We start from the raw sequence: 13,034 nt of genomic DNA on the forward strand, positions 1-13,034 counted from the left end.
AATGGGTCCCCCCTTTCTGCCCCACCTTCCTTTCACCCTCATGATAGCACCACTCTCACCACTGGTCCTGAAGGCATCTTCTGTCCCAGATTCCCTATGTTTCAGGTTCCTATCTGTACCAGTGTGCATCCTCTGGTCTAGCTGGATTTGTAAGAGAATTAGGTTCATGATAGTGGAGGGGAGGAGGAGCATTTAGGAAGTAGAGGAAAGTTGTATTTTCATTGTTTCTACACTGTACCCTGACTGGCTCGTCTCTTCCCTATGATCCTTCTGTAAGGGGCTGTCCAGTTGCTGACAGACGGGCTTTGGATCCCCAATCTTCACTCCCCTTCATTCACAATATGCCCGATACTGATCCCATCGACACCTTGTAATCAATCCATAGGTTGTGTGCTTTTTCCATGTGGGCTTTCTTGCTTCTAAGCTAGATGGCCACTTGTTTACCTTCAACCCTGTAAGATCCCATATGCTATATCTTTTGGTAGCTGGGCTCCATCAGTTTTCTTCACATTTTCTTTGCACACAGTTGTCTTCAGCTATCATCTTAGGAAGGTGAGCATCGTGGAATGCCAGGTAATAGAACAAAGTGTTCTTGCATTGAGGGAGCACTTGCATGGAGGCCCAATGTCCATCTGATACCGTAATACTAAACCTATTAATATATGCACCTAGATCTATTTCCCCACCCTAATATAAATATATTTACATATGCACATGCTTGTATTTAGACTTCTGTAAATGCTCTTTGTCTCCTAGTTCTTTCCTCTATTTCCTTTTACTTTCCTCTTGTCCCACTATCATGCTCTGTCTGTAGTTCAGTAATTTCAGGGTTTCAGTAATTCTTCTCAGTTACATTGCCTTGATCAATCCCTACCAGGCATCTTACACCCTCCTTGCCACTTATTTTGTGTCAGGGGAAAGGCCAGACCCTAACACATCACAGCGGGTGGTTGGTGCAATTGTACAGTGATAATAAATAAAGATTATAGTAAAGTCATAGGGAGCATGAGAGATAGAAGAGAGATTGAAATAATGGAGTCAGACACATTTCATAGTTGCATGTTCACCTCAGCCTCACTTGGTGGTCCACATGGGGAGAGAAATATTTATTGCTAACCAAGGCTTTTATATCATCTGGGGATGTGCAGGCCCCCTAATTACAGGTGAAGAAATCCATCACAGGAAAGTGTTGTGCTATAGGTAATATAGTAATGGGAGTGGGATGCTGTAGGGGTTCATATGCTGTTGGAAGAGGAGGGAGTAAGGGTGTGCATGTGACAAGATGGGCGGACCCGAGATTCAGCATGGCAGCCTAACTTTGGATGTCACTGAGCAGGTTTGACCTGTTCTCTGGTTCACTGTAGAAATCATTATCAGTAAGGTGTACTGTAAACCCACCTTGCAGGGTCTAAATTGAAGCCTTTAGGGGGAAGTATCCCATTGTCCTTAACAGCAGGGATGGGCCCTATATGTGGTGGGACTAGACAGTCCTCTGACAGCTGATTGCCTTCAGGGAGGTAACTTGACAATTATTTACCATTAATTGTGAGCAGTGTCCTAAGTCTAACATATATTTGGGGGAGATGACTTGGAGAAATCTTTCTGTTTCCCACTATTTTGGATCACTTATTGATTGTTCCCTTTTCCCTGGGTTGGTTAACACCACTTTCTTTCCCCCACCTCCCCTTCTCCCATGTCATACTCCCCGCCCCAACCATGGGTCCTGTTGCTTTCTCCTCCAGATTGTTTATCTGGCCTATATTATCTAGTTAGAAGTGCAGATATAATATGCACACACACACACACACACACACACACATACACACACACAAGCACACATACACACAAAAGAGCAAAACAAAATGACAAAAGAAAACAAAACAACAGCAACAAGAAAAAAAGGGAAAAAAGAGAAAAGCCTGTAAAAAGTTAGAGGTCTCTATGTTGACCTTTAGGAGTGCTTTTCTGTGGAGTCTGATGGGGTGCCACGCCCTGGCCCCCGAGTCTAATTTTGGTACTCTTGGGACTTCCTTGCTCTACTTCCCTTGCTGTTCTGTTGCACAACACCCTTAGTGTTTTGTCTGGGTGTGGTGGGGTCAGATCGGATGCAATTCCCAAACTGTCTCCAGTGTTGTCCCCTATAGGGCTATAGGTCAGTGAGGGATGTCATGACTCATAGTCGGGGCAGCCATAGTGCTTCTTTTTGCATGGGCTGCTCAGAGCAGGCATATTGTCCTCAAAGCTTGGTGGGCCAGGATGTGTGCTCCACTCTCTCTTCCTCCCCCTTCATTTTCTCCCGTGTGCTCTGATCAGACATGTCCCTTTCCCTGAGCTGTAGCTTCAGTGTTGTCCTCTGAAGTAAATTCTTCTGGGGGAAGGGGCAGCTGTCCTCTTAGTTGGGATTGGGGCTGGCCCCTCTGATATTTTTGTTATAAATAGATTTTCTTCCACCAAAATTCCACAGACCTAGAGGAGCATAGGACTGGCTCAGTGTCAGGGAATTGTTGATTATCTTTTCACACTTTCCTTGTGATGTGTTTTTCTCCAAGAGCAGCATGTCAGGTACACCTTTTCGCCCTCATATGACACTAATGTGATGGGGATCTGCCTTAGGCTGGGTTCTCTAGAAAAATAAAACTATAGACACTGACATATGCATAAGAGAGAGCTTTTCATCAAGAGAACATCCCAGCCCAGTCCAACTGAAGCCCATGGGTCCAATGCTACCTAGAGCATCCATGGCTCAGTGTGTTCAAGTCCCCAAACTTCAGTTTTTGGGTGAGCATCAATCCTATCTGTTGTCCAGCTTGATATATGTGTGTGTATCACATACATATATGTGTGTGTATCACATACATATATGTGTGTGTATCACATACATATATGTGTGTCTATATAGTCACTCTAATATTATATGTGCACACGAATGCCTTGGTTTAGTTTATTAATGCATCAGTATATGAGGACCTTCAACACTACAGAAAACTACAGGACTCTAAATTCATGCTTTCATCACAGAATGGGTGGAAACAAATTCCCTGTTTCAGGGTTTTAATCTGAATACATTTGTACTTCCTTTTCTGTAAGATAAATGCTATAATTTTGATCATGCTGTATTTCTTTTTTTATTAAATCACTTTATTGGGTCTTGTAGAACTCTTATCATAATCCACACCTCCATCCATTGTGTCAAGCACATTAGTACATTTGTTGGCATACTCATTCTCAAAGCATTTTCTTTCTACTTGAGCCCTTGCTGTCAGCTTCTCATTTTTATTCCCCCCTCCTCATGAACCCTTGATAATTTGTAAAGTATTATTTGTTCATCTCTTACACTGCCCTATGTCTTCCTTCACCCACTTTTCTGTTGTCTATCCCCCTGGGGAGGGAGTTATACGTAGATCATTGTGATAGGTTCCCTCTTTCTCCCCCCACCTTCCCCTTCCACTTCTGATTAACAATTAATAGTTAGGGAGTTAAGTACCAAGAGTTATTTCAGCGTGTTTAAATGTAGCCTACAATGTTTTAGCATTTATTAGCTATTCATGGCATATCATGAATATTTTATGGATGTGATAATTAAATTATGATTAAAGGAATTTTTATGTCTTTTTGGAAGCCTCTTCCTTAAAAAAAAGTGAACCTGGTAGCTCTAGTTAGAACATACAGTCAATTTTTAATATCACTGGTAAAAGTGGACATTTATGGTTGTCCTTTTTCTGACGTGGGGTGATGTTTTTTCAAGTATGACTTTTTCTTTTTAGGAATGTATATTAGCATATTAACATTTTGAACTATATTTGTTTTATGTTAGATTTGTAGAGTTATTTTTCCTTAGCATGAAAAGTCTTTGACTTTGTTTAGTAAGTTTTGTGTCTATTTAGATTATTAATTCTTTTTTACATTAATTGGTATATATTACAGTGCTCATTTTCTTATATTAAATCAACTCTAGGATAGATTCTACTTAATTATCATGTGTAATTATTTTCATGTGTTTTCTGACTCTGTTCCCAATGTTTTCAAGAACTTTTTCATGTAGATCCATTATCAATATTGCTCTACAGTTTTCTTGAAGTATCATTATCTGACCTTGTTTACAGGTTATTACTGGTCTCATAGAAAATATTAATAAGGTTACTCTGACAATTATTGTTATGTTTCACCCAATAACGTGAACTTAGACAAAAAGAATAAAGCGTCTATTCATATTGCGTGAATACTCTCCTGTCTAGCTGCCAGAATCTTCAACTTTAATCTGTCTTACAGTTAGCCTTGAAGTTTCTCATGGAATTGAATTGTGATTCAGTTGATTGTAAACTTTCTGAACATCCTGAAACCCACTCGACTCTCATAGATCACTTGCTCTGGCTGGATCCTCTAGAGTGATAAATGATTTACACCCCTCTTGACGGGACAAATCGTCACTCACACCTGAGACTATGGATGGGACATCCTTGAACCCAAGCCAATAAGCCCACTACTACAGTGTGTGTTGTTTGCCATCAGTCAGCATTACCTAGAAAGCTTGGAATCCAGAATTTAGGTCAAGATGACAAAATGGTTTGATCAGTCATCTCTTTTCTGGATACATCTTGCATTTTTAAGCATCTTCCCTCACCTTGGCTCTTACCATGACCCCTTGCCATTCCATGACTGTAAGCTGCAGTCTTTCCCAAAGGCTTTAAAATCGGACATCTGTAAACACAAGAGCTTAAGAGAGTAGCAAATAAGGATTCCCCTGGCTTGTTTTCTTGTTTAGAATATCTCTATCTTGGCCAAGGTACCTCTAGGATGTGCTATTGGTGTCGCTCTGTCTCTTGTTGTCCACCTGTACAAAAACTTTCTCTAGTTACTACACTATTGTGCATAAATGGGCTACCCAACCATAGGGATTTCTTCACACAATAGATATTGTAAAGAATACCCAGGATGCAAGGGGATTGGAGTAGGTTTTACTTAATGAGAAGCTCAGCCTGAGTTGGAGTGGCAGATATGAGCGTGATTCAGCTTGATCACTTTCACCAGATATGTCAAGGGTTTTGGTCTGAGGTTCCGTTATGGGCTTTTAAAGAACATTCTTCATAAAATATTCCGTTCTTCAGTTAGATTGCTGGTGAAAAGAAGATATTTACCTTCAATGGAGCTTGAGAAATTTGAGGCCTTAAGTACTTCCACTTTGTGGATCCAAAGTTGATCATGATATTTGGGAAATTAGTAAAATTGCTCTGCAAAGATAGAGTGGACCCTTGTTTAATGCAAACCCTCAGCTTTGAGCAGGATTTTGATCCCAGGTGGTGGGGGTGGTCACTATTTAGCGCAAGAAGTACAGGCCAAGAAAGTGATATGCCTTTTTCAACATTGCCTCCTCTTCTGTTTCAGAACAAAGATTTGCCACAGAGAAATACAGTCCAGTCTAGGGAGCTAGAAATCTGGTACTAGTGTCTTGCACATTGAAGCATGACAAGGAAGGACTTCAACTTCTGACTGGGTCGTGAACCAAATCCATTCACCTGACTCCAAGCAGGGTGAGCATCCCTGGGGTTCCTGGGGTCAGCACTGGGCAGAGGAGTTTGAGGGGAAGCAGGAGGGATCTGAGCTTTCTGGGGTCTGAACCCAGGAAACACCAGTGTACAAGAACCCAGGCTGCCCCATTGGTCGGGGTCCGAGCAATTTGCGCATCTCCCGGAATGATAGAATTTGCTGATAATGTAACCATGTATAATTGTATTAGAACTTAAATTGTGAGCACTCCAATTTGCAAAAGGCGGGTGGCATAGTGGTTACAGATTGGACTGCTAACTGCAAGGTCAGCAGTTCAGAATTACAAGTCACCCCTGAGGAGAAAAACAAGGTTTCCAATCTTGGTAAGAGTTATAGTCTCCGAAATCCACAAGGGGCCATTCCACCTCCCTTTAAAGGGTCACTGTAACCAGAATCCACTCTGTGGCACTGAGTTGGGTTTAAGGTTTGCATTGCTGATGACAGTGACAACTCTGTCCATTTGCTGCCTCCCCAGTTTGATTAAGCCTCCATTGAATTCCTTTTGATAATTAGCCAAGAATGTAGATCATCTTACCCTTGCGGAAAATGCCTTACAAAATAGATTGCCTGCACTCCTCTCCATCCATCCCCCTCCAAGGGCCTGCCTAGATGTATCCTTGATGGAGCTCACCTAAGCGAGGACAGCACAGGGGCCATTGTTATGAGTCTGGCCTTGATTGCCTCAGTTTGAAGGCCCTGGACCAATCTTTTAAGTCTTTCTATCTAATAATGTGCATGTCCCAATTATGGTCCCATTCCTGCTGCTGCAGTCCCACCTGTATCTGATGTATTGCTTTGCCACCAATCATGATCTGTGACATGGCCTTTTGTTCTGTGTCCTATTTATCTAGGGTCCCGACTCTGAATCCTCAGTTGCATTTGAACTGCTAATGGCCTCCCTTATCCATATGATGTGTGTGCGTATCTTTTGTTGTCTCTTAAAGTTCAATAAATGCTCTCCTCAAATTATGTTTGACAAAGAAGTCACTTTTCCACCCTAACACACAATTTAGCATCATCAGTGCCTCAAGGTACAGTTCTCTGGGACAGCATCTTGACAGCCGTACCTGCAGGTGAGGTCAGGCCCTACAACCCCCTGGCTTCTGTCCTAAATGTACAAAAATTACAAAGTTCTCTTAGTTCTGCGGATAAATTCTCTCTCTGCACCTTAGCCTTATACCAGACACACTTAGCTCTATGTGGGTTGGCAAATCTAGTTCCCCAGATAAGAACTCAAATGTACCCCTATTTCACCTCTAACCTCCTGCCCAAAGGCACTTAGCTCTCTTGTTCTGTGGTCTGGGAATGCCACTGCTCTGTCTCAGGCTCTTGGTTCTGCTGCCACCATGTCTCTGTTGCTGCTTCTTCCCTTCATGTCCACTCTTGTGTCACAGCTGCCTGTCTGCTGGATTGAAGAATTTCTGTGAAAGAATCTGGGATCTAAAGGCCCCTACTCCTGGTTCTTTTTTTTTTTTAAGTCATTTTATTAGGGACTCATACAACTCCTAATACAATCCATACATATATCAATTGTGTAAAGCACATTTTTACATTCGTTGCCCTCATCATTCTCAAAACATTTGCTCTCCACCCAAGCCCCTGGCTTCAGGTCCTCAATTTTTCTTCTCCCTCCTCACTCCCTCCTCCCTCATGAACCCTTGATAATTTATAAATTGTTATTTTGTCATATATTTCTGTGTCCCATTTTTCTGTTGTATGTCCCCCAGGGAGGAGGTCACATGTAGATTCTTGAAATAGGTTCCACTTTTCCAACCCAACCTCACTGTGCCCTTCAAATATCACCACTCACACCACCAGTCCTGAGGGGATTATCTGCCATGGCTTCCCTGCATTTTCAGTTCCCATCTGCACCAGTGTACATTCCCTGGTCTAGTCAGACCTGCAAGTCAGGATTCAGACCATGACAGTTGGAGGGGGGAAGGAAGCACCCAGAAACTTGATCAAAGTTGTATTTTTCATCGTTGCTACATCACACCCTGACTGTTTCATCGCCTCCCCAAGACCCTTCTGTAAGGGAATGTCCAGTGGCCTACAAATGGGCTTTGGGTCTCCACTCCACACTCCCCCGCTGATTCACTATGGTAAGATTTTTTGTTCTGATGATGCCTGATACCTGATCCCTTGATACCTTGTGATTGCACAGGCTGGTATGCTTCTTCCATGTGGGCTTTGTTGCTTCTGAGCTAGATGGCCGCTTTTTTACCTTCAAACCATTAAGATCCCAGATGCTATATCTTTTGATAGCTGAGCACCATCAACTTTCTTCACCACATTTGCTTATGCACAAATCTGTCTTCAGTGATCATATTATCGAGATGAGCGTGCAATGTAATGACTCTTCTCCATCTATCTTGATTGATAATTTGGCTTGGTAGCGTATTCTTGGGTTTGCATTGTTTTCCTTCAATTTTTTGAAAATGTTACTCCACTCTCTCTTCTTCATAGTTTCTGCTGATAGGTCTGATCATATTCTTATTTGGGAACCTTTATATATGATTGCTTGTTTTCCCCTAGCTGCTCTCATGATTTTCTCCTTTTCCTCAAAGTTGGATAATTTTACTATTATGTGCCTTGATGACTTCTTCTTGGGATCCAGTCTTGCTGGGATTCTTTCAGCTTCCTGAATGGTTGCCTTGTTTTAATTCACTAAGCTGGGGAAGCTTTCCTCCAAGAATTCTCTCACTACTGTTGCAGATGACTTCTTTGTTGTGTCTTCCTCCAGTAAGCCAATACTTCTAATGATGTACCGCTTCATAGCATCAGACTTAGTTCTTAAGTTTTCTTCAGCTTCTCTGATGATCTTATTAGATTTTTGTTCTCGTTTGTTGAAGTCTGCTTGGCTGTCCTCCAAGTCACTGATGCGGGCCTCTGATTCTTCCAGTTGCTTGTCGAGGTCCATGAGTGTGCTACTGGTTTTTGTTATCTCCTCCCTAAGCTCCTGTATTTCTCTTTGATTTATGGTTTTTACCTTTTCTATCATTTCATCATTTTTCTGTATTGTTTCCCTCATATCCCCTGACTCCAAGTAACATTCTGAAAATTTCTTTCTGTGGCAGCTCAATGTCTGCTTCCTCTATGCATGCATTATGTTCAGGACATCTTCTGGCTTTGCCTTTTGTTCCTCTCCTTTTTTTGTTGAGGTTTTTGGGGATGATGGCTGCTTGTGTTGCGTTGTTTTAGATGAGCCAGGTGCCATTTTCCAGGGAGTCGAAGAGCACTGGCTCTCTCTGGGAGACTTTGAACTGCCTATAGCTTATTTCACTATGGAATTAACCTACCACTTTGTCCTCCTGTGGCTTCCCTCTCGGGGGAGTGACCCAGAAGGGTTGCCTGCTTTGGTGTTGCAGAGGTTGGGCAGAGGCTCCTGCAGTAACTTTTGTTGAGGAGTGTTGGCCGAGCTGCCTTATGCCCCACAGGCACAAAGGCTGGAAGGAGTTCCCCAGTCAGAAGTTGAGCAGAGTATCCCCTGTTGGGGGCCAGCAGGGATTTTTCCAGCCTGCTAACTACACAGGGTGGAGCTCACCTAGCTGCGTGTGGCTCAGGTGTAAATGCCCTAAGCTAAGGGAGTGGTCTGGAGGTTAGCAGTAGAGTGTGAGAGACCAAGAAAGAGGAAAAGAGGAGAAAAAAAAGTTAAAAAGCAAGCCAAATGTGCCCATGAGGGGCGGGGGAGGGGGAATATAGTGAAGAGATGGATAGAAAGCAACAATGTAGCTGAGCCCTTATCCAGGCCAGAGGAGCTGCAAGGGTTTAATCCTCGTTCGGAGGTGGTAGCAGCAAGCTGTGGCTGTGTTGAGAAAAGGCTGCTGCACAGCCCTCCAAGACTGATAGGGTGACAGAGAGGAGATGCAAAGGTCTAGTGCCTGCCCCAAGGCAGGTGGTGGCAAACTGTGGCTGTGTTGAGACCAAGCAGCCCTACAGGCTCCAAATGGTCCTGGCTCTGGCAGAGACAGTGGCGGGGCAAAGGTCAAGCCCCAGCCGGCCTCCACTGAAGTAAACCAAAAGCCCCCAGCCCCTCAAAACCCCATGGGTCTGTGCCTACTTGTCTTTATGATGCTCCTCCTGCATTCCAGCAGTGTTCAGTTATCTCTAAGTAACTCTCCTAGCTTGAATTCTGTGGAGTTCCTCTGGTGTTTGTTACTCCTTCGCCATCTTGCCGGAAGTCCCCCTGGTTCTTCTTTTTTGTTGGTAGTGAGATCCCAATTTCTGTCTCTGAAATAACTCAATTAGTTGTAACATGAATTCCAAAGTAACTAATCTGTAGGTTAGGTTTCAGACAGTTTATTTACATAACCACAAGGCACAACGGTACCAATGTATTGTTGGCCAAGCTGCCCGATTGTCTTATATGACAGCCCCAGTGGGTTTCCAAGACTGTAACTTTATAACGGAGTAAAAAGCCATGTCACTCATGCTTTCGAGGAGAAATTGGTGGTTTCCAATTGCTGACCTTGCAATTAGCAGCCTGACAGTAACCACTATGAGGGACAACTTTTCCTCGTTCACATTGGCAGGCGACAAACCCAGGTAAATAATTTGGAGGAAGTTAAGGGGGCATAGCTAGACTGTGTACTTGTATAGACCACCTGTCTGACTCAGTGATTCTCAACCTTCCTAATGCTGCGACCCTTTAATGCAGTTCCTCATGTTGTGGTGAAGCTCCAACCATAAAACTACTTTTGTTGCTACTTCATGACAGTAAGTTTACTACTGTTATGAATCAGGCAACCCCTGTGAAAGGGTCCTTCAACCCCCAAAAGGGTCTCAACCCATAGGTGGAGAACCACTGATCTAACTGCATTAGGTACTACAAATAATGGTATATTAAAAACATTATCTATATTGGGATTCAAAAGTGCACTCATTATTGGGGGATATATACTTCTTCATTTACATTTATATGTAATTTATATATGTATAGATATAAATTTCAATCTAATAAATGTCATATAAATGTTTATTATGGAGCCTTGTTTTTGACATGTGTTAAGTGTTGGACTTCTATCCTCAAGGTCAGAGGTACACACCCATTAGCATCCTGTCATGGCTTTAGAATCTTGGAAGCTCTGTACAGCAGTTCTCCTGTGTCCTATCGGCAGCTTATATGTCTAACTCTACTTGATGGTGAGTTTTAAAGTGTTTCTAAAGTTATTTTACAATTTATAGTTCTCCTATAAAATAATCTTTAGTTTATAATAGCTCTTTATATATCCCATGTAAAATGTTTCCAGATGCTTTAATTAACATAATCATCTTAAAGGTTCATTGATTTGTCATTCTCTTTGAGAGTCACACAGTAAGGAATTGGTAGTTTGTATGGTGTGGGGTAGGGATCCAACTCTTTGTTTATTTTTTTATATTTATATTTGATTGCCCAATCTCTATTTGTTATAAAATAATCTTTTATTCACATGTGTGAACATTATGAGTTTTAGATTTTATTGCTCATGGTATAAGCATGTTTCCCATTACTCAGTAAGGGCACCGTTAACAGTATTGGGGACTTTGGGTGTTTAGAAGAAGGAAAGAACAGTAACAGCACCTGGACCTATTGGTTATGTGTTACACTGTATTCTCCCATCAGCCTGCCGATGGTGCATCACCAGCAGCTTAGAGGAAGGAGGAAGAGTGCCTTGTATTATTACTTTTGGGATTTCCTCACGAGAGATTGAAATTTGTGAGCATCATTAGAGCTGATCCAGATAAGACAGAGCATCCCAGTTGCCTGTAGTGTCCTAAGGACCAAAGAAAATGGCCAAGGCTCAGGTGCTTCTGATGTGTTTTATCCTTTTCTGTATTTTCTACTGGAATTGTAGGAGCCTGTATAATACTGATTCAGTTCATTGGAAAAGCAGAAATTTGAAATAGTAGAACTTAGAGCTAAACTTTTACTCTGATTTCAACATTTGGCTGGAGAAGATTAGGAATATATTGATCATAGGATTAACAATAAACTATTGACATTGAACATAATATAGCACTGAGGATTCTTTGGATAACATTATCTTCCAGCTCATAATTTATTATTCTATGGCCAGCATATCTTTCAAATTATATGCTATACATGGTTTTTAAGGAGAAATAAAATCACTTCTTTAGGAGAGTTCAGTAGTCCATGGGATTTTTGTTTGAGTAACTTTCTTTAATGCTTATTTCTGAAGGTGATATGTTAAATACTCTCCCACACAGCAGCATTCTCATCAATGCATCTAAAATGGGTCTTGTTGCATTAGTGGTTTAAAAATGAGACAGCATCTCACCTCCTCTAACTAGAGATGCAGGAGAGAGAATTAACTGTCAACATCAGCTCTGATTCATATGAGGCAGAGCTTAGACAGACCTGTACCCTCCAATGGTTTTCCAGTCTGACACCAGTATCTTTGCCACACTCCTCTCCTACTCAGCTTATTCTTTTTTTTTTTTTTTTTTTGCAGTGGCCATGGACTAATTACAGTCCAGAGTCACAGGTACAAGTTTTACTCAGTAACAGAGTATAATTTGGTATCAGAATTAGTAGGCTACACATTGACTTTCATATTAAAGAACCATGTAGGCACATTTGCTCTTCTTCAGGGAAGGCCTGTTTTCCCTGTCCCCTATCAGACATTTTTCCTTCTAAAGATAGGCTCATTTCTTAGTTCCATCTTTATATGGTCCTCTCAACTACTTTTGGATATCCTCTTCTTGATCTTGCCTGCCTGTCCCACTTTCTTGGCTGAAAAGCCCTTTCTGGACCTGACACCATTGGCTCTGTCACTCCTGTCCCTTCTACCCTGGTCATTGTCTCCATTGGTGCAGCTCTTGACCCATGAATAGTACAGTTCATTTTGCAGGAGCAGCAGTAGACCCATCCCTATGTGGTAGAGGTTCAAGATGGTCCATGATTTGCTCAGCAACATCTCACAAAACTCAAAAGTCATCAAGTAAATAAATCGCACTTCAAGATGTGGAAGCTGGTGAGTTCCAGATCTATATAAAGGTCAGGAATCAGTCTGTAGGTTTTTCCTCATTGATTTGTTTATAAACGCTGATGAACCAGATCATCAGGTCAGACCACAGTCCACTGCCTCACAAAGAGAAGTTGTTGAATCTCGTCAGCTAATAGGTTGCAGGGGCTGAGGAACCCAAATTGGAAGGTCAGACAGCAAGCTAATGGCTCATAGAGTGGAGGAAGCTCTCAAGTCAGGTCACACAGGCAGCTCATAGTTGCCATTCAAGGAAATGCCACATTAATTTTTTGGAAGCTGCAAATCCCTAATCCATGGGTTCATTCTGAACTGTGTGGCTGCAGGGGCTAATAAACCCAAATCAACAGCTCAGATGACAGGATAATGCCTCACTGTCTCCTCTCAAACCATGCCTGCAGGCAGTTCTCTCTCTCCCTCTTAATATGTTGGCTTCTTGGGCCAACCCAGCATCTTCCCTGCCTAGGCAAGATTAGGAAGGCTCCAGAGATCCACCCAGCAGAATTA

At 42.2% G+C, this 13,034-nt stretch overlaps 1 long non-coding RNA gene across 5 annotated transcripts in view; it reads left to right on the forward strand.

Annotated features, from left to right (window-relative positions):
* Positions 1–13,034, forward strand: part of LOC142436754 (uncharacterized) — a 78,486-nt gene that overhangs the window by 45,920 nt on the left and 19,532 nt on the right. For 2 of the 5 annotated variants that reach the window (XR_012782101.1, XR_012782102.1), the window contains exons 3-6: positions 5,383–5,528; positions 10,575–10,686; positions 11,147–11,328; positions 12,396–12,518. This is a non-coding gene — a long non-coding RNA (uncharacterized LOC142436754). The remainder of the gene's footprint in view (positions 1–5,382; positions 5,529–10,574; positions 10,687–11,146; positions 11,329–12,395; positions 12,519–13,034) is intronic. The other 3 variants (XR_012782099.1, XR_012782098.1, XR_012782100.1) reach the window with 2 other exon arrangements.

This window comes from Tenrec ecaudatus, unplaced genomic scaffold (genome assembly GCF_050624435.1).
Source record: "Tenrec ecaudatus isolate mTenEca1 unplaced genomic scaffold, mTenEca1.hap1 Scaffold_60, whole genome shotgun sequence".
Lineage (NCBI taxonomy): Eukaryota > Metazoa > Chordata > Mammalia > Afrosoricida > Tenrecidae > Tenrec > Tenrec ecaudatus.